A 21,306-nucleotide genomic window follows, 5' to 3' on the forward strand; every position below is an offset into this window, starting at 1 on the left:
TTAAATCAGGATTGACAGAATATTTTCATTGTGAGGGTCAGCTGGCAATGTTTTTATTTCCTCCCTCACTTCCCTTTCTTATATTTGCAAATATAATTTCTTAAAATAAACAGATATTAAGGATATTTTGGATACTTTTTTGCCATAATTCACTCATTCATTCACTTATTAAACACCCCATCCTTCAGATTAAAGAAATCTAGCTTACAGCAACATTCAAAAACAAATGAGAACATAAAATAAATACAAATATAAATAATAATATAACTTACACAGTACAGCTCAGATCAAATGAGTATGGTATTCCAACAATGCCAACAGATTGAAAGGCCTGTGCAAATAGAGGAGATTTGAGACTTGGCAGCAGGTGACCTTCTGCCAAAGGGTGTTCTGGAAACCAAGTGCTGCCTACCTTTAGGTCAACAACAGCAAAAAGTAAACTCACATTAGTTTATTTTAATGTGTAAATTCAATTTATTTGTATGTAATTTATAGAGCATTGCTTCCATGACTACATGTGGTTGTGTTGTTTTGCCTTCACAAAAACCCTGTGATGTAGGTCAAGCTGAGGCTATCCACCATGGGTAGGAAAAAACAATCACCTTGAAGATATCTGGTTGTATGAATCCACCCAAATAAAATATTAAACACCATGGCATTGACCATTCTGTCTTTCCTTTTATGCGTGCTGAGGCAGGGATTGTAAAAAAACAAAAAAAGTGCATTTGGCATGGGGGTGAGGGGCTAGGACCTAGGTGATTCTCAGCCGGGAATGTTTCCAGTTAAGTAATTGAATATGGTAATCTAATTTACAGCCACTCAGGCACCGCTTTGCACAAATTAGGCAGTATTATACCACTGTTAATGAGATTTCCACCCTCCCTATCATTCTTTGTTACAGCAGCAGCATCATAATCAAACTGAAATCAAATGACTTCCCTGAAGTCAAAGTGATTGCATAGACAGCAGGCCCCATGGGCAACTTATTAGCATCCGTTGTTGGATTTCACATTTTCACAAGTTTCAGGTTGGCCATTCTCTTTATGAGGGAGAGAAAAATAAGAGTACCCCAGATTTATTTTATTTACAAATGTACAAGTTGGAGGAGGGTGAGGCAGGCACACACACAGAAAGGCCCAAATCACATGATTATTGTAAACCATTATCATGAACCTAGGAATGAGTTTTGAGGCGAAGTGTTTGCCCCCTTTTCCATCATTCCCTTGCTTTGGCATGAGGATTCTGGCTTGTATTAAGCCAATAGTTCCACAGCTCAGGCATAATGGGGACCTCTAAGAACATAGACAGCTGCCTCAGGACCCATCTGTGATACACATTTAAAGTAGTATCATACCACTTTCACGACTTCCCCTAAAGGATTGCGGGAACTGTAGTTTGTTAGGGGGGCAGATAGGTCTTAGGACAGGGGTCTGCAACCTTTAAGACAAAAAGAGCTACTTGGACCCATTTCCGAAGGAAAAAAAACTGGGAGCCTCAAAACCATTGCGACATTTAAAACAAATATAACAGCGTACATATAACCAGCGTACATTTAAATATATAAATTTATATAAATATAAATATAAATGTAAATATAACCAGCGTACATGCCCCCTTTCAATGTAGTGACCAGCATACATGCCCCTTACAATGTAGTAGTGGCCACCATACATGCCCCTTACAATGTAGCGGGCGGGCGGGCGGGAAGGTGACGTCGGGACGGTGCGTGACTAATGCACGCACCGCCCCCATGCGACGTCACAGCCAGTACAGTGCCCACCACAGTGGGGAGTGTCGGGGCACACAATGCGCCTCCTCCCCTTGCTAGTATCCGCCCTGGAGCCGCGGCAAAGGTGTAAAAGAGCCACATGCAGCTCCGGAGCCACGGGTTGCAGACCCCTGTCTTAGGAGATCCCACAGAGCTACAATCCTCAGAGTTTCATAGGAAGAGGGATTGCCTGTTAAAACATTCTGGGAAATGAAGCTCTGTATACAGCAGATTTATCAGTACAATAACATATCACTGGTGCTGCCCAAATGCCCAGGAAAACAAAAACATCTTTACTTGGTGCCAAAACAATGATAGTGTTGGCATCAGCAGAGAGCATTCCATAAACAAGCAGTTCTTGCTCCCATCTAGTGCAGTTCCTTTCTTACAGAAAAGCTAATGAAACCATGGCCCATACTTGGTGGTATGTAGCTATGATGACATCATAGACAAGTTCCTTCCGTGCCTAGCTACACCAATCTGTACTCTCCATTTTCAAGTTGTCCACTATATTTACCTTTGCAATTGCTGTATATTTTATAGATTCCTCTTCATTCCATTAGTAATATTCATCAACTCGAGCTCATAAAATTCTGTCTCAGCAGGGGGGTTAGCTCGATGGCCTTGAAAGTCCCTTCCAAATCTATATAGTTATATGAAAATCCAATGGAAGCAAATGGCCTCAGATACTATTTAATTTGGGCGACGACATTTGAGTTTTGGAAGGCAAAATTAAGTCTCACGTGGCAGGTTTTGTCTCACTAAGGGAATTGGAAAGCTCTCGCTCCTTGGCCATTGTCTTCGTCTTCCCAGACTGCTCCCTGATTTTTTTAGATGAGTATAAAACCTGATCGCAGTGACTTAGGGTGGTCTGGATTTCTGCCTGGGGTTATTCAATTGGGTAATTTATGAACCTTTGAAGGGAATACTTTCCCCATTAACTTTAATCAACACTTTATGCAAAAGTACTTCCTTTGGAGAATATAATTTTTTATTAAAAAAAGTTTGAAAAGAATGATCTGCTATGGTTGCAACATATACAGAATAATAAATAAAGGTGGGAATCATCATAATCAGTTGTGCTTATTTATAGATATAATTCTGCTGCCAAGTAATCAGAGAAAAGGAAATTGATATTACATCATTCTCTGCAACCTGGACACAGGGAAATAGCACTTCATTGCTGTCCAAATCTGGCAGGAGTGATGGGAATAATAACGAACTATAATATAATTTTTACAGGTCCCTCCTTTTATTATATAACAGAATTATTCAGCATCAGCTATACTTACACAAGCTATTTTTGCACACATGTTATCATTACTGCAAAAATAGAAATGAATGACTCGTTACTCCACTGTTTTTCTCATGCCGTTTTGTTAAATCACTTTGTAAGAGAATATTTTCTTGGCTCACCCTTTAGCAGATGGAGAGAAGAAAACAAGGAGGTGGAAATCACTTAGTTATTTTCACACATTATTATTTTTCTCTAGACCCCCTATTCCAGCAGCAATACTGTGTTCTTCCCATAGGAACTGGCCATCAAAATAGGACAGCATGTTGGGTAATCCCTCTAACACTTTTGCCAGAGCAATAATTGGTTGGACTTCCCCATCACAAAACTTGGAAGTCCTGCTGCAGAAGGTTGTGGAGAACCTGAGTGTATGTGTATGTGTTTGTACATGCACAGACATCTCTGTAAAAGCATGTATATAATGTTTGCATATGACATATGCACATTTGTATGAAGTAGTCTTGCCTTGAGTTAGCCCATCAGTCTGCCTAGCCCAGCATTGTCTTCTCCAGGCTCTCCCATTGATCATTTTAAATGGAGGTGCCAGAGATTGAACATGGGGTCATCTGTATGCAAAGCACAGGTCACATTACTGAGCTATGATACCCAACGAAGGATGGATGCTGTATGGGAGGAGATCCATAAAGAGATCTACTGAGCCAAAAGTGAAAGAGTCCTTTCAGAAGAGAAACGACAGGGCTGGAAAATGGGTTCCCAGTTGCGCGCACACCAGAGTGTTAATTTTGGGAGCTCGGTGAGATGCAGTGCTGGACCACTGCAAAGAAGAATAACAATGGGTGACCTCTCTAAGTATGTTACAATCTCTAATGATTTGATAAAAATGGACAGTTGGAATAAAATAGACTATTAGGCATGGGTATGCCACTTCCATTAAAAAGAGCAGGATGAAGCTGGCGAGTCCCCGACCCAGGCTTGGCAAGTGGATGTTTCAGCAGGCAAGTGGCCACTAGCAGGGGGTCAACATAAAAAGCTGGGCTGAGTTTGGGAAAGGAAGCAGCTGGAAGCAGATAACAGGGGAAATGCTCAATAAACACATGCTGTTCACTCTCAGAGCCTATTTCCGTTTATTTCCCCCCGTAGGCCACTGATTATTTATATAAAAGCTGCAAACTCTGAGGCCCTCTGATGAAAGTCTTTTTTGTTTCAGACCTGGCTATGTACTAATGATTCACACAACAGGCTGTTGATAAGCCAAAATAATTCACTGATAACAGATCTCAAAATGGCGGCGGTGGTGGTGGTGGGGAGAGACATAAAGGCATGACAGGGAGAGGCTAAGGGTTCCTGAGAGACTTATTCTCATGGCCTGCTGGAGCATTTTGTGGCAATTACAGGTTATGAGGTGCTAATCTTTTCCTTTATTTGAAGTTTGGCTGGCCCCTGAGGTAATTAATTTCCCTGGCCAAGTCTGTCAGCATTCAGTTCACAACCTGCTTGCCCCAGAATCTTTGAATTCAAAACAGTTTCATTCCACTGCCCAAAGTGAGACAAGTGTCCAGTCCTAAACAACTGACATGGAGGTTGTGTGTTGTTGTGCGTCTTTCCTCTTTTGCTCTCTGTGTATTTTAAACTTTATTTCAAATAAATTTCCATGTAGAGAGGAAGTCATTTTCTTTCATGTCAGAATGTAGATAATTTGTACTACATCGCTTTCAATGCCATTGTTTAATATAACAGACTTCCTTGTAGATTAGAATAAAATCTGTTAATTTAGATTATTTTTAATTTGCACACTTTCATTCTTTTTATTTCTTTTTAATATATGTTTATTTATCAGAAATTAATTATATTTTTACTTTTCATCACAGCACACAATATATCGCCAGAAGGTCTTTACTGTGGTAACAAAAATACAAATGAAGGAAACTAACCACAAAAAGACAAAGAATAAAGATTTAGACTTAAATGTGTTTTTTTGTTGTGCTGCCAGTTTATATTTTACTAATAAGCAAAACAGTTCTGGATTACATGCCACATAGCCTTTGCAATATTTTTATACTGATTTTTACTATTATAGTATTGGAACAATTTATAACATTCTAGTGATTTTTTTCCTTTATTGCTTCCCATCCTACAAGTTTGACACATTACTATTCTATGCCAAACTGTTTGTTCCTACAACAATAGATGACAGCTCTTGGGTATTACAGTGTTTAGCAATCAACAGTCTGTCTGCTGCTAATATATCTCCTACTGTGTTTACATTTTTTGGCAATTGTTCATTCATTTTCCTCAGCAATATGATTATGTGGTCCCATTTTAATTAATATATGCTGCCATTTCATTAATATTTCTTAATTTTAAATTGAAATCAGGAGATTTTGGGGGATCTGGGGAATGCTGTGGATGTAAGTGCATCTTGATTCCAATAAGGCATTTACAAAGTCCCTCATGATATACTTGTGGAGAAGCTGGTAAAATATGGGCTGGTTGAGGCAACTGTTAGGTGGATTTGTAGCTGATTGACTGACTGAACCTAAAGAGTGCTCAGTAATGGTTCTTCGTCATCCTGGAAAAAAGTGACAAGCGGGGTGCTGAAGGGTTTTGTCCGTTGTTGTTCAACACCTTTGGAAACAGAAGGAATTGAGGGGATCCGCTCATCCAATTTGCAGATGACACCAAACTGGAAGGGGCAGCCAAGGCCGCAAATACAGAATTGGGATTCAAAATGGCCTTAACAGATTGGAGAACTTAGCCAAAACTAACAAAATGAATTTCTGTAGGAAGAGCCAGCTGCACCAGCTGTTTAATATACATTCAAACTTTGTAAGTGGTCTAAAAACAAAATGGTGCATGGATTTTCAGTGGACAACTTTTAATTGATTTTATTTTCTCTCACAAAATTCAGAACATTTTAAAAAAGAACTGTCTGAAGGACATATAATATTGTTAATATGGGTCATTTGCCTGACTTGCTATCATGTTCTGAATTTCATCTAATTTATTGTGGTTATCCAAAATATTTTTGTGACAAAACCAGAAAATGGGAAGCATGTCAGCATTTGCCGTACTGCATATTAACTGATCAGCTGTTCATTCAATTAAGTCATGCAGGTGTTAGATACTAACAGAAAATTAGATTCTAAAAGCTATCTTTCAAGTTTGCAAATAGTGTCTGTCGTGTTATACTGTATGTTGCCAGAGCCTTTTCTGTACTCTGTCTGAAATATTGTCTCTTTCTATCCCAGTTGTTTTGATATGTATTTTTTATTAAATCTGAGTTCATAAGAGTATAATGTAGTTTGCTCAAACATTGCTGTTTTGTTATTCAGCCATTAAAGTTTTAACCTTTGACAGTGCTCTCCAGGTTCCACACCCCTTCAACAAACACATAGCAATGTGTATCATATGAAATTATCGAAACAGAGGAGGGTCCTGTTGACCATACCTGATTTGTCTCTAAGATTTTAGCATACCATTCACAAATAACTTCCTCAATTAGATTAAACATTAAAGCATTGTTATTCCAAGTTTGTAATGTTTGGTCATGTATTTCTTCATTATAGCTATTTAGGTTGTTTATCGCTGTTATTGATAATTAATTATAGCTGTTAACGGAGACAGTCCTGGGCTCAATTTCCTATTATATTTGATTGAAACTGGTACCTAATATTATGTAACCAGTCTCCTAAAATTGCCATTCTGGAAGCATGTGACATTTATATGAAGGATGCTTTATATGCATTCCTGGAGTGCTTTGATGACAACTAAATTGCCCCATTGCAACAGCCATTGTGACCTACTATGTTATCTGACTGGCTGCCCAGCCAACACACAACTCTCTTGCCATTCTTCTCGTTCTTCCTTTCTCCCCACTCTTTCCCTTTATATTCTTACTTTCCTGGATGAAAGATAAAAAGATAAAGGACCCCTGACAGTTTAGTCCAGTTGCGAACGACTCTGAGGTTGCGGTGCTCATCTCACTTTACAGGCCGAGGGAGCCGGCGTTTGTTTGCAGACAGTTTTTCTGGGTTATGTGGCCAGCATGACAAAGCCGCTTCTGGTGAAACCAGAGCAGCGCACAGAAATATGTTTACCTTCCCGCTGGAGTGGTACCTATTTATCTACTTGCACTTTTTGGCGTGCTTTCGAACTGCTAGGTTGGCAGGAGCTGGGATAGAGCAAGGGGAGCTCACCCTGTTGCGGGGATTCGAACCGCCGACCTTCCGATCAGCAAGCCCAAGTGGCTCAGTGGTTTAGGAGGCTGCAAATTCACAAAGCACAAGTAGCATGGAATAGCAACATAATTCAGTTAGCAGGGGCTTCTTTTCTTCTGGATAATGTGCTAACCAAAGATAACTTTCCATTTCTGAATTCCAAGGTTTTTAATAACATAAGAGGAGCCCTATTAGATCAGGTCAATGGCCCATCTTGTCCAGCATCCTGTTCTCCCAGAGGCCAACCAGGTGCCTAGGTGAAGCCTGGAAGCAGGACGTGTGTGCAACACTTGTGATTCCCAGAGACTGGTACTCAGAGTTATTCTGTCTCTGACACTGAAGGTAGAAGACAGTCACCGTGACAAGTAGCCACTGACAGCCTTATCCTTCTTGAAATTATCACTCTCTATTATCCCTCTCTTGTTTTTATCAGTATTATTCAAGGTAATGAAAATTTTTCTGAGTACACAGAAAGAAGAATTGGATTTTTTGACTTTCTCCCCTGCACAGATGTTGCTCATACCATTTCCTCCTGATATAATAATCACCTTATGCTGTACCTGTCAAACATGTTCACCATCACCACTGCAACAAAAACCTACTGTTTAGCTCATCTTCCTCAGGAATATTATGCAGGAGGCAGCAGACTCTGGTTTCTACGCATTTTGCTGCACAGTGTGCGCTTTGCAAGGTGAATGATGTTTTCGCTGTGCGTAGATGGACAGCATGCCAATGCTTGCTCGTGTTTTCAATTTGTATCTCATTATACCCTCTTCAGATTCTGTTTTGTTTGGAGCTGCCTAGATTCCCCTCCTTGTTCTTTAACTTAGCTTTCTCTCCCCGTCTTTCAAGGAGAGAACCAGAGTCACCTCTGCAGCTGCCAAGGGAAAGCTTTTCTGTCAGACCAGGCAATGCTGCCTAGGGAAATTCACACGCATGTAATTCAGCATTCATGAACAGACTGTGAGGCATAGCATTCAAATCACAATGTGTGGGGAAGGGATAGAGAGAAAAGATGTTTCCAGCTAGGGAAAAGAAACTATATGAGATATGGGAGGGAAAGGAAATTATACAGTAGCAAGGATTTTCTACCTTCCTGGCCTTCTGGCATCAAAGATGTGTTGAACATGAGCCTTGCAAGGAGCTACACAGTGATCTTCTCCTAACTTTGTCTAAATCCCAAAAAATGTTTTACTTAAAGCACATCTGATGGCTTCTTGCGCAAGCTTTCCAGGGCTACAGATGAGATAACTTCCTGACGGTTACTCACACCAGTTGTTGAACATTATGCAGTAGTTTCCATGGAATAACATACCAAATGCATTATATGAGTGGAAATTGCATATACAGATGCCTTTTTAGGAAAAAGGTGCACTAAAATGCTGATGAATTTTAATGAAGACATCTATTATTATTATTATTATTTGTAAAAAACAACCCCCAGACTAATGTCATAAATTGAATTTAAGATTGGAAAAATGAGAAACCGAGAGAAACTGAAATGGACAGATTCATCAATCACTATGAGGTAGGAGCTGAAGTGATGGGTGGACCAGATTGCTGGTATGTCAACTTTTTTCTGCTGGCTTCTTCCAACCCTGCTCCTGTAATGATAGGATACAGGAATCGCACACAGTGAACATGGTCCAACTGGAAGGGCAAGATTCAGGTGGTAAGAAATTTGTGTCATTGGCCCCATCACTCATCTGGCCGTATCTAACTGCGACAGCATGTGAATAGGCCACAGAGGATTTCTACCAACACCACTTGGCTAGTTTACTCAGAGTTGATGAGCAGCTGATTTGTATGGTTGCAACATATGAGATAAAAAGTTTTTTTAATGGAAAAATGGAAGATCCCCGATTTAAATGTCTTTTGAAAAGATTGCCTGTAAAAACAACATATTTCATCAATCCTGCAAGAGAATAGACAGCACTGATACTTAAAAATCTAGCTTAACATAAACTGGGAGAGATAAGGTCTTATTTCAAGGTTAATTGAACAGAATCAATTCCTCCCCTTTTGTGCTACTTAAAGCTCCTTTCACTTGCTTTTCATTTCCCACTCTCTGACCCCACTTTTTTATTCTTCCCTTTCCCCACCTATCTTAGGGTTACCAGGTGTCCCCGGTTCCCGGGGACAGTCCCCGGATTTGCAAATCTGTCCCTGGACAAATTCCGTCCCCGGAATGTCCCCAGATTTGCAAATGTGTCCCTGGGAAACGTGGCAGCGGCAGTCTCAGCAGCCCGGAGCCAGCCTGGTAGTGCAGTTGGCTCTGGCTGGCTTCAGGAGCTGCTTGCTGCCATGGCGCCCACCATTTTTCCTTGCCGGAAGTCCCACTATGATGTGTCTTGTGCACATATGATGTGTCTTGTGTGATCTCCTTCCCCCTCCCCCCTTGTTTTGACTGATTGGGGGAGGCTCGGGAGTCGTGGGCGGCAGGTTGTTGCCCAGTTTTTTAAAAAACTCTGCGCATTTATGTTTCCCAGGGTGCGAAAGAAGGGCTTTGCTCCTTTATACAATATGCATGTATGCTTGGGCCCAGGGTCTTTTGCCTCACCATCACCACTACTGAGTTTGTTTTTTTTTTAGGTGTCCCTGGATTCATTGAAACAAATCTGGTAACCATACCATATCTTATAAGGTGAGGCACAGCCCTAAACTAACTGGTGACCCAGGCAGGGATTGTCTTCAGCAACCCACTCCAGTCCATTAACTCTTGAATACCTTTTTTGTATTGCTTTTGCAGTCAGTTTCCAACATGATTTGATGCATTCCATGCTTTCCATGTCTGATTTATTCCTATCATATCAGATTATACAATTGCATCATGGAACTTGTTGCAAGTGGAGGTGACCAAAACTACATTGAGCCCAGTGTTGTGGGATCGGTTCCAGTTAATACAGCCTGATGATATAGACGGGATGCTTGCAGCAATGTACCTGACCACCTGCTCATAAGATCCTTGTCATTCCTGGCTTATTAAAGCTAGCCAGACTTTATATGGCAAATATAACAATATCTGGAACATGTTTATAAAAGATAAAGTAGATTACAAAAGAACCACATATGTATTTAGATAATAATAACATTTATGTACAACAACAACAACAACAACAACAACAACAACAACAACAACATTTTATTATTTATACCCCGCCCATCTTGCTGGGTTTCCCCAGCCACTCTGTGCAGCTCCCAACAGAATACTAAAAACATGATAAAACATCAAACATTAAAAATTTCCCTAAACAGGGTGGCCTTCAGATGTCTTCTAAAAGTCAGATAGTTGTTTATTTCCTTGACATCTGATGGGAGGGCATTCCACAGGGTGGGTGCCACTACTGAGAAGGCCCTCTGCCTGGTTCCCTGTAGCTTCACTTCTGGCAGTGAGGGAACCGCCAGAAGGCCCTCAGAGCTGGGCCTCAGTGTCTGGGCTGAACGATTGGGGTGGAGACTTTCCTTCAGGTATACTTGGCCGAGGCCATTTAGGGCTTTAAAGGTCAGCACCACCACCACCACCAACAACAGACAAGCATATATAGAACGGTAGGTGTTTACATATACAGTGATATAATATACACTATTATACACATCCTATTAATTTTTTTTAAAAAAATATTCACTTTTTATTTCTATTTTATTTTGTTCAATTGAAATTTTCTCAATAAAAACGTTGTTGTTGTTGTTATTAATAATAAAAGCTAGCCAGAGTGGGTCACACCACCACCTCTTTAAGGGCAGTGGGCAACACTATCATGCAAGAATGTTTTTAACATGCCTGTGACCCGCTCCTGGATATACAGTTGTCACTAGAGGCTCAAGTGTCTTCTGTAGCTAGGAGTGCCTTTTACTAACTTTGTCTGCTTCACCAGCTATGTCTGTTTCTGGACAGGGATCGTTTGATGACACTAGTCCATGTATCAGTAACCCTGAGGCTGGATTACTGCAGTGTTCTATGTGTGGATGCCCTTGAGCCTGGTTTGGATCTTCCAGCTCCAGTGTAGCCATCAAATGAACCATTTCCCTTTAAAATTAAGGGGCCAGTGAATTCTACCAGCCAATTTATTTTCAAAAGTCTATTTTTACTCCGTTCATCTTTTGGGTATGCCTTTATCGGTGCACAATTTCCATAAAGTGCTGTAAGCTCTAGACCGGCTTTGAAAAAGATGCTTCAAACTCTACTCATTTTCTTTTGCTTCCTCTCAATCTGTGTAGAATTGTATACACTGCCTGGAATCTGATAATAATTTCATGACCTCATTTATATGATGCTGCATTAGGAACATGGGCACAATAAAGAAATGTATCTCATATATTTCAGGTCCTCCTCTTTTACCTCCTTCTGAGGGAATACGTGTTGAAAGAGTAACGGCAAGCAGGAGGCACCAAGGAGTCATATTATATTTCCATGGCCTTGGACTCTGGGGGTTCCATATGGGCTACCTCTACTAGGCATCTGTGAGATTTTGGCTGCCAAGGGGCTGAACTATCCCCCATACACATTTTTAGATTTCCTCTTATCCCACTCCTCCTTCACTCTCAGCTGCTGGGAGGCTGGCTTTGGCATAGCATCTTATATCCACAGGATGACTCGTGGTATAATTTCCTTTCCTAGTATAACAAAGCTAATCCTGAGATTTACTAGGGAAAGCGGGAACTCTTATTCATATATTACAGGAAACAGTAAAAGGTGTCCTCCCCTCTTTTTTTTTTTTACTGGAAGTGTAAAAAGAGAAAGCATTTTTATTTTATTTTTTTGCCTTTTCTGGTAATACGTGATTGAGCTGCACTTCCTCTCAGGAATAACATGAGGAGAGGCAAAATGCCCTTTGTATATGGGAACTCTGCAGAGGAAAGTAATCTGAAAGCCCGTCTCCTTTAGTATCTCACACCGTGGCAGCTTGGGGAGATGCTAACCTAAGTGGATTTCAAGTTATATCTGACCATGGTGAAAAGCATCTGTCTCGCATGTAGAAGATCCCAGGTCATCTAGGTCCTCTTGGGTCTCTAGGCAGGGCTGGGAACCCCTCTCTTGGAAACTCCAGATAACTACTGTCAATCAATGTAGACAATACTGAGCTAGACTCAGTATAAGGCAGCTTCTATGGATGCTTTCCAACCCACAGGTAGAATGTTTCATGGTGGCATGCTGTAACCAAATCCTGTGTATGCCAGCCAGGGACTTTTCATCAACCAATATGCCATTGGCCAATAAAGTTAAATTAAGGTGGCTTATCCCCATGGCTGCTGTGTTGTTTCTTAAGGAGCATGATGAAAGGGTCTCATGTGGTTTGCACTTCTACTTTCTGTGTTTCCAACAAGGCTCTGAGTCATAATAATGGTATCTGAATGGGTCAGACATATTTCTGATGGATGGGACTGGATTGTAAATAGATGTGGTTTGTCTATAAGCAGGCTGTCTGCATTTCCCCTGGGGAACTCCAAGTATATATACAAAATATTATTTCAGAACTGGCTGCGAGTCACTGTAATAAGATGTCAGTTTAGTAACAGGTATCTGCAGATGAAAGATAGCCCGACCCAATGCACTCTGCTGATAAAGCAGCCTCCCCAAATATCCAAAGAGAAGCCCCAAGGGAAAAACAGTCTCCACAAAAGACAAGAATTGCAGATGGGAGGGAAGGTAATTGTGCTTGATTGAAGGAAGTAATACTATTTCGAGCAGAAAAATGAAGACATAAAAGAAAAGAAAAAGTATGTTCAGCTGAGGGCAAGAATCTGGCCACTGAGGCACAAATATGGAAGGCACTTAATATTGCTTGAAAACCAGAGGTAAGCAGAAAAGTAACAGAAGAAGGCATCAAGCTTTGTTCCTGTCCTTAATGAAGCTAATCACTAAATTATTCCCCCCACCTCTCTTCTGCAAACAGATTTGACTTACTATTTTAAGAGCAAGATGGATTCTTTCTAACTCTGCCAAAGGGCAGAAAATGTCGCAACATATTGGACCATTGTTGTTTGGGAAAATATGAACTTTATCATGGTCTCTCTCTCTTTCTCTCATCCAGCCTGATGAAGTAAACAAGGCTAGAAATCTCAGACACCCACCAAGAAAATACTCCAAACAAAAAGTACCAACTTCTCTGTTCACCTTTCCTATTAGGGCTTTCCCACACTTACCTTTTGAACAATGCTGTATAGGCACAAGTTTGTGGTTTCCTGGCCCATGTCTTTGGTTGGCTGTAGTGAGATTTGTTTGTGTGAGTGAGTGAATGAATGAATGAATGAATGTGTGAGGGGGTGGATTTTTGGATCAGGTTAGCCATATTGATTCATAAGCTGTGGATTCTTGTTGTTGTCTTGTTGGTAATTTTTGTAAACTAAGAAATCTTTAATATATATATATATATATTAAGGTGAGCAGGGACCAGTGATTCCCTCCTTGCCTGAAGTAAAGAGGAAGGAAGTGTTCTAGTCACATGTTCCTGCAGTGGTAGTCTGGTCCAGAGCCCACTACAGGTGCTTGGAGGCATCTATATACATGACATCTATCGTGAAACAGCTCTGACTCTCTTTGTGGCATTACTTCACTATACTCAGCCTTAAGTATATCATCATCTGCAATGCACTTAGAACTAAAGTAATAAAAATGTTTTGAAGAGCATCCCTGCCCTTACTTCTACAGAGCAGTTATTGACTTGCACTGTTGACAGAAAGAGACTCTAATTGATGTTGCTGACAAAACAAGCCAGGCAGAAGACAGACTGTCACCATCCCTGCCATAACCATACATTTTATACATTTGATCATGACATCTGTGGATGTGTATGGCAATTTGTCTGCCTTCTGAAACAGAAGTAAACTGTTAAAAGACTTACACAGTCCCTGTGAAATGTTTTGGAACCAGAGTGGTATGTCATTCTTTTCGCAGCCTGCCTCTAATCTCATCTTTCAATTTCAGTTTTATTTGTGGGTTAAAAAAGCCATTCCTGGCAAACTTAATGCACTAAGAGGAATTCAAAAGGAGTATAAACTCCCTCTTTCCTTTTCCTCAGATCTTTTGAAAAGCTGCATTCTGCAGTTAAAGCTAGAACAACAGAATGTAAATACAAAATAGAAGTGTCCTCTCTGATTGCAGAGTCCAATAATCAGAAAGGCCAACAGTAACATTATGCTGTAAGTGGCTCTAACTGCACACCACACACTCACCATCTGCACTCACCAGCGGTGGTGGAAGACCTATCCATCCTCCACATATTTGTGTAAAACATTTGTCAGGGCACACTTCATGGAGTCAAATGGTGATGCAGCAATGAAAATCCATCTCAGGCGTCATGATTATCTTGTGACAAGAGGCAATCTCTGCAAGTAAAGAAAGTCGCTTTCAGCCTGACCCAATACATATTTACTCAAAAGTAGCTCCAATTGATTTTAATGAGACTTGCACCCATGTACACAGGGCTGCAGCCTTGAGATTTATCTGCCCGTTGAGAAACAAATAACTTTTCCATACGCAGACCCAAGATCCTTCTGTGGCACAGACAACATCTCACTATTTGTGTTGGGAATCAACCTTATCCTTTTATTTTCTTTACGGCTCCTATTAATAGGGCACTCAATTCTCTCACTCTCCTTGTCTCCGTTTTGCCATGCCTTTTGTTTCCTTTTAGCATTAGCACAAGAGAATAAAGAACAAATTGCATTATCCCAGTAATTAGCCATCTCAACAATGTAGCAGTATCACAGCGGCAGTAATGCAGTGTAACAATTTGCATAAATTAGTTTTCGGGTCCCAGGGAAGCCGTTTCAGTAGCATTTAGAAGGAAAGTAAGTGCCAGGGAGGGTCAGGCCAGTGGGAATCATTTATTGTAATCAGACTAAAGAGTAGAATGGAAACAGCCATTAAGAGAGCCATGAAAGTGTCGTGCGCTTCATTAGAGTTATGCTTAGCTACTGTGGGTCTGCTCTCATGCACTATAGGCAGTGCTTTTTTCCTGGGGGGACGCAGGGGTATGCATACCCCTAAACATTTTGTGAATCTAAGTTTGGCCTCATTGAGGGGGAGTATTTCAATATGAGTAGGAAAATGAGAGTACTCCTGAACATATTTTTTTTAGAAAAAATTACTGGCTATAGGCAATTGAACTCAGCCTCTGGCTGCTGTGCAGAATCCATGCCCTGTCTCCGGATAACTTAAAGAGAATTTGGGGGGGGGGGAGTTTTGAAGCAGCAGCCCCTCTCCCCACAAACCCTTCTGCAGAAGACAAAGCAACTTGAAAAGGTTTTGTCCACAATTTTTGAGTCAGAAGCAGGGCCGGATCTAGGTTTGATGAGGCCCTAAGCTATTGAAGGTAATAGGGCCCTTTATATGTCCAGCTGTCCTTTGTCAACAACAAATTGTCGCTGTTTTTTGTGTTGAATATATGCTATATGGTAATTTACGGACCTAATAGGTATCTAAAGCCATATGCACATAACAAAATATGTATTTTATCCAAGTAGTTGATATAGAAATGAGCGAACCAGTGATATTTTAGGGAGCAGGCTAGCAGGCAGGGCCCATTACTTACATCATAGGAGCCTACACAACACATGTTGCTGTATGTAGGTTTTATTTTATTTGTTTTTTTATCTTATATTTTGGAAATCTACATCCAATTTTTTTTCCCTTTAAATTTTTTTGGGCCCCCCAAGAGAGTGAGGCCCTAAGCTATAGCTTGTTTGGCTTATACATAAATCCGGCGCTGGTAAGAAGGTGACAGAACCAATGGACATAAATGACTTGCAATATTTATTTATTTAAATGAAGGTCTGCACATGATAATTCTTCTTCTCAGATTTCGGTAGTCTCTACGCTAGGATTCCTCCCCAGGAATCGCCATCTTTTCTTCACCCCCAAAAAACCGTGATTAATTCAGGTCATGAGTGGCGGGGTGGGTGAATCTGTGTATATCACAGTGCATGAAGACTGGACATATATTTGCTTTTCAGGATGTGTAGACATTGGGAAATTGCACTCAGCAGTAGCTTCCTACTATGTACAGGCAATGAAACAGTAATTGGTGTGATTTCACGCAGGCCTTTACTTCACATGATTATGAGGAACGGTTGAGGGAGTTGCATATGTTTAGCCTGGAAAAGAGGAGACTGAGAGGAGATATAATAGCCACCTTCAAATATCTAAAGGGCTGTCGCATGGGAGAGGGAGCAAGCTTGTTTTTTCCTGTTGTGGAGGGTAGGGCCCAAACTAATGGATTCAAATTACAAGAAAGGAAATTCTGACTAAACACCAGGAAGAACTTTCTGGTGGTAAAAGCTGTTTGACAATGTAACAGACACCCCTGGAAAGTGGTGAATTCTGCTTCATTGGAGGTTTTTAAGCAGAGGTTGGATGGCCATCTGTCCTGGATGCTTTAGTTGAGATACCTGGATAGCAGGGGGTTGGACTAGATGACCCTCGGGTACCTTCCAACTCTACAATTTGACATGAAAAATGAGCTTTCTTTGTTATGTACTGGTGCAGTAAGGTATAGGAAAGCACAAATCCACATGCTCTGCTGGGAAAATTCCGAATTGTTTTCATTTTGAATTTAATGTAGCTTTGGGGCTATTACATACTATTTAGTTTAATCTATAAAGCGTTAGACTCTGCAAATGCTCCTTCTTGTGCTAAATATATGTGCTGAATATAATTGTAATTCTCTGTTTTACCTTTTTTATTATTATGAGTATTATTGGTGCATTATTGTTGTATTGCTGTTGAATATTGTAAATGAAACATAAGCAACTTTATAAAAAATAAATATGGCAACTAAAGGCCAGTGTTTGTTCCAACCAGCCAATGTATATTGGTGCAAGATTATGAACAGAGGCACAGAGCGGACACTAAATCAAAATACATAGGACACTCTATTTCATAGAATATGGTGTTCATTGTGAAAAGCACTTGCTTTGCTGTTATTTATTGGTCAGGAGCTATATAGCTGAGGTTCTGAGCATGCACTCTCTTTTTCCTTCTTCTCTTTGAACAGCAAAGTGTCTCCCTCTCCCTACATATTGCCATAGCACACAACACATCATTGATGCCCCTCTACTTTCAAAAGTAGGTTGCCACGTGACTTGGAGAAGCTGCACAGTTCTCTGAATTCCATCCAGTTCCATTAACATACAGGACATTGAAACTAAGTTATGCAAGGAAATAAAGTTGCTGGTAATTTGCAGGTAAATAGCTTGCAGGTAACGTAAAGAGAGTTTTGTTACAAACCCATGCATTGTTCTTGCAAGCTTCACAAAGGAGCAAATTGTTTCCTGGTGTTTTTCTTTTCTTTTAAGTTAATGTTTCTTGAAAGGAGACCAAAGTAAACCAGGTCAACTTAGTTGCACAATTCCCACACCTAAAAGCAGTGAGACCCACACATAAAAATGTCCTTGGAAAGAAGTGTAGCGAGAGAAAAAGGAGTAAACAGTAAAAAGCTTGATGCCAGAAAGCTTTTGATGATAACCCTGCTCTACGCAACACAATTTACAAAGATCGCACTTGACCTTATATGCCTTTAGAAATCAGGGTCAGTTTTTCTTCTTTAAAAATAAAACAAAACCTTGCTATTGACTGTAATGGAGAAGGGCACAGCATTCATAGAGTTAGACAAGAACTCCTGACTAGGGATTGGTGGATCAGGTGCAATTTGCTCCATGTCAATTCTACACATCACTGATATTAAGCCCATTCCATTTCATGTTGTATTCTGATATATATATCAGAAATTGCTTAGGCAGAGTGGGGGGAAAGATACTTATGAATTTATGAGGTGGTCCGAGGGCTGCCTTTTACCCTTTCAAAACTCATTTTCCCAGCAACTTGGGCCACACTCACACCTTACATTTTTGACAGCCATGGCTTCCCCCAGAGAATCCTGGGAGCTGTAGTTTGTTAAAGGTGCTGAGAGTTGCTGGGACACCCCTATTGCCCTCATAATCCCAGAGTGGTTTAACAATCAAGCATTTCCCCTGGCAACTCTGACCTCTTACCCCAGCCTTCTTCAACCTGGTACCCTCTAGACCAGTGATGGCCAAACTTGGCCCTCCAGCTGTTTTGGGACTACGACTCCCATCATCCCTAGCTGACAGGACCAGTGGTCAGGGGTGATAGGAATTGTAGTCCCAAAACAGCTAGAGGGCCAAGTTTGGCCATCACTTCTCTAGGTAGACAGTAGTGACTGATGCCCATTGGCACTGGTGCGGCAGAAGGCAAGGAGCCCAAGCAGTAGGTGGAACCTGAACTAATGCCAGGTACAACCAGTGCTGGTGGCAGGCAGAGATAACTGTTAATGAGGAGGAAGCTGACAGGAAGTGCCACTCTCTGGACTGGATGGGCTTAAGTAAGAAGGCAAGTAGGTGGGGACTGGCTCAGGGCAGAGGTTGGTGGGACAGTGCCCCACTTGCCTTCATGAAGAAACCAATAAGTTCATGTTAGCCCATAGTCAGATTCAACATGATTATGATTGTTTTACAATTTATGTTAATTTAGAATTTAAATGTATTTTCATGTAATATTTGATACTTCCAGTTGATGAAGGTGAATACATTGAAACAGGGCCCTGTCCTGGTTTTTGATCCGTAATTGACTTCTGACTTCTGCTCAATGATTGAAACTAAGACCTTCACGTCAAATCTGACTATGAACTAACATGAACTTATTGGTTTCTGATCCATAATTGGATATACATATCCTTATGAGTTTGAGTTTGTAATCTCTGAGTTTGTAATCTCTATTTGAGTTTGTAATTCTTGTCAGAATACATACTTTTGAATGGATTAGTTTTTGTTACAATTGACTATTGATTTGTGAGTAGGGACCACTCCCACTATTGAAACTTATATTGGCCTGAGTTCTTGGTGTGCTCTTTCCTCCCAGTAAGCAGCAGTGAATCACCTACTGGGAATCACCTTACAAGGAAGCCCAGTTGAGGACTTTGTGGAAGTCACTTGAGGACTTTTCAGGAAAGAAGGAAAGAGTGCTCATAAACAGCCCTTGGCCAGCTTAGAAGTAAGGTAAATACAACCCAAACCCTGCACCTCCCACGTGAAAATTTCACCAAATTTTTCTTTTCTGATATTTTTCGAATGCAATTTCTCTTCTTGTTAACTGCTGGAAAATGGTAGTAGCATCAAGAACTAAGTGAGGATAAATGTTCAACACAGTACGAGCTCTAACTGCTTATAAACCATGAGGCTACAAGTGATGCCCTTCCCAAAAAGCAGCTTGGATTTCCCAGCCTGCCACTTCAGATTGGGCAATCGTTTCCATGTCCGTCAAATTAAATGCTAATGAATAAATGGCCCTGCACAAATGCTGTAATAAGATTTTCTTAATGCCAGGAAGTAATTAAATATTCTGCACTAAGCTGCAGATTTCTACTTTTCCATGCATTTCAGCACTGGAAGCAGTTTAAAGTAATGCATTTTAAAGTGGGGAAACTGGACAACGACCACTATTTTTCCAAACTGAGGGAGAAGTTTAGTAACGTGACAGAATTTTATCATTTTCACTTAGTATTATTCATATCCTTCTCACTGACCCAACAGCTTCCTGAATGCATTCCATATCAGAATATATATAAAAAAGTTAACACTAAAACTGACGCCACCCCTGCAAAGTCAGCACATGCCATCAAATAAAGTAGTGAATAACACTGACTAAAATTCCATTGAAAGAGATAAGGAGAATTGATCAGTTAGCCAGACAGCTGTAATTCTATACTTACTTACGTAGGGGTAAATCCCTTTGACCTCTATGGTGCTTGCTTCTCAGTAGACATGTATAGGAGTGCACTGTTGATTAGCTAAATATGGAAGAGAAAGGCGAGTCTCCCCTACTGAGCAGCAAGAAACAAAATTCAAGTCAGACCTTGAAAAGTACCTTGAAAAGTCAAGTAGAAGAAGGAATTTCAGCAGGTGCATCTTTTTAAAAAACAACAACAACAACTCTGCATGACAAATGGAGCCTAGCCTACCAAAAAGTCCTGTTCTCCAAAATGCTGTCCTATTCAAAGCTCAGGTGTCCTGTCTTCCTTTGCGTCTGGTCAGTCCTACAATTCCTTAAAGCAAATGTTTGCAGCAGTCCACTTAGGATCTCAAAACAAGCCTACAGCATGGAACTTTGTTAATGAGTCTGCTCTGTGGTTCCAACTAGCATATAAAAGCTCGTGATCTGACCTCTGTTGCGACTCTTCTTCCTCTTCTTCTTCATGATTCACCCTCTTACGGAAGGGATTCACACACCCCACTTTAAGCAAGGAACAGGGCGGGCAACAGTTGCTCAGACTGGATAGGGGACAAAGGCACATGCATCCTAGCCCCAGCCCCAATGTCCTTGTGGGGTTCAGATCTTCCCTTCTATTTGGAATCCCAATTCTCAAGGGAAGATTCTAACCACATTCCAGTATGAAACCAATACCCGACCTTCACACTCAACATAGGGAGGTTGGGAGAGGAGGAAGTGGGGTCGCATCCTTACTGAGCTGGAGCTGTTCTCTTGAATACCTGAGGAGGGCTCCTGTCAAGTGCAGCTTTCCTCTGTTGAACACAGATTAGTCCCAACTGCTGTGAATGCTTTGTAGCCTGATCCACCCCACCCGCCTTGAGCTGATTGCAATGCTTCCAGCAACATCACTTGCTCCTTGAAGTCTCATAGGTGACAGGCTGGCAGCTTGAGCTGCTAGCCTGGACCTATCCCTCCTCCTGCACTAAATAAGCCTTGCAGATGTCAAAGCTAACCTGCATAAAGAAGCCTTCTTCTGCTTCCATTTTACAATGCACCTCTTTTGCAATTTGCAACAGGCTTTGACTTCTTTCCTTGTGCCTGCAGCATCATACTACTCGTAAGTGAAGCATTTAGGAGGAACTTTGTATCCTCTTGAAGCAGGCAAGTGAACATTTGTTGCATGAGTCATGGCATAAACAGGGGGGTGCAAGCTAGGTGTTCTAAAATGACCTGGGGTGGAATATGAAACTTTCCCATGCATCTAAAAAGACCCACACCACTGATCATTCACTTGTCAATGTTGGTTTAATAGAATTAAACAAACACTTCTCCCATAACT

Source organism: Podarcis filfolensis (assembly GCF_964270895.1).
Source record: "Podarcis filfolensis genome assembly, chromosome: 3".
Lineage (NCBI taxonomy): Eukaryota > Metazoa > Chordata > Lepidosauria > Squamata > Lacertidae > Podarcis > Podarcis filfolensis.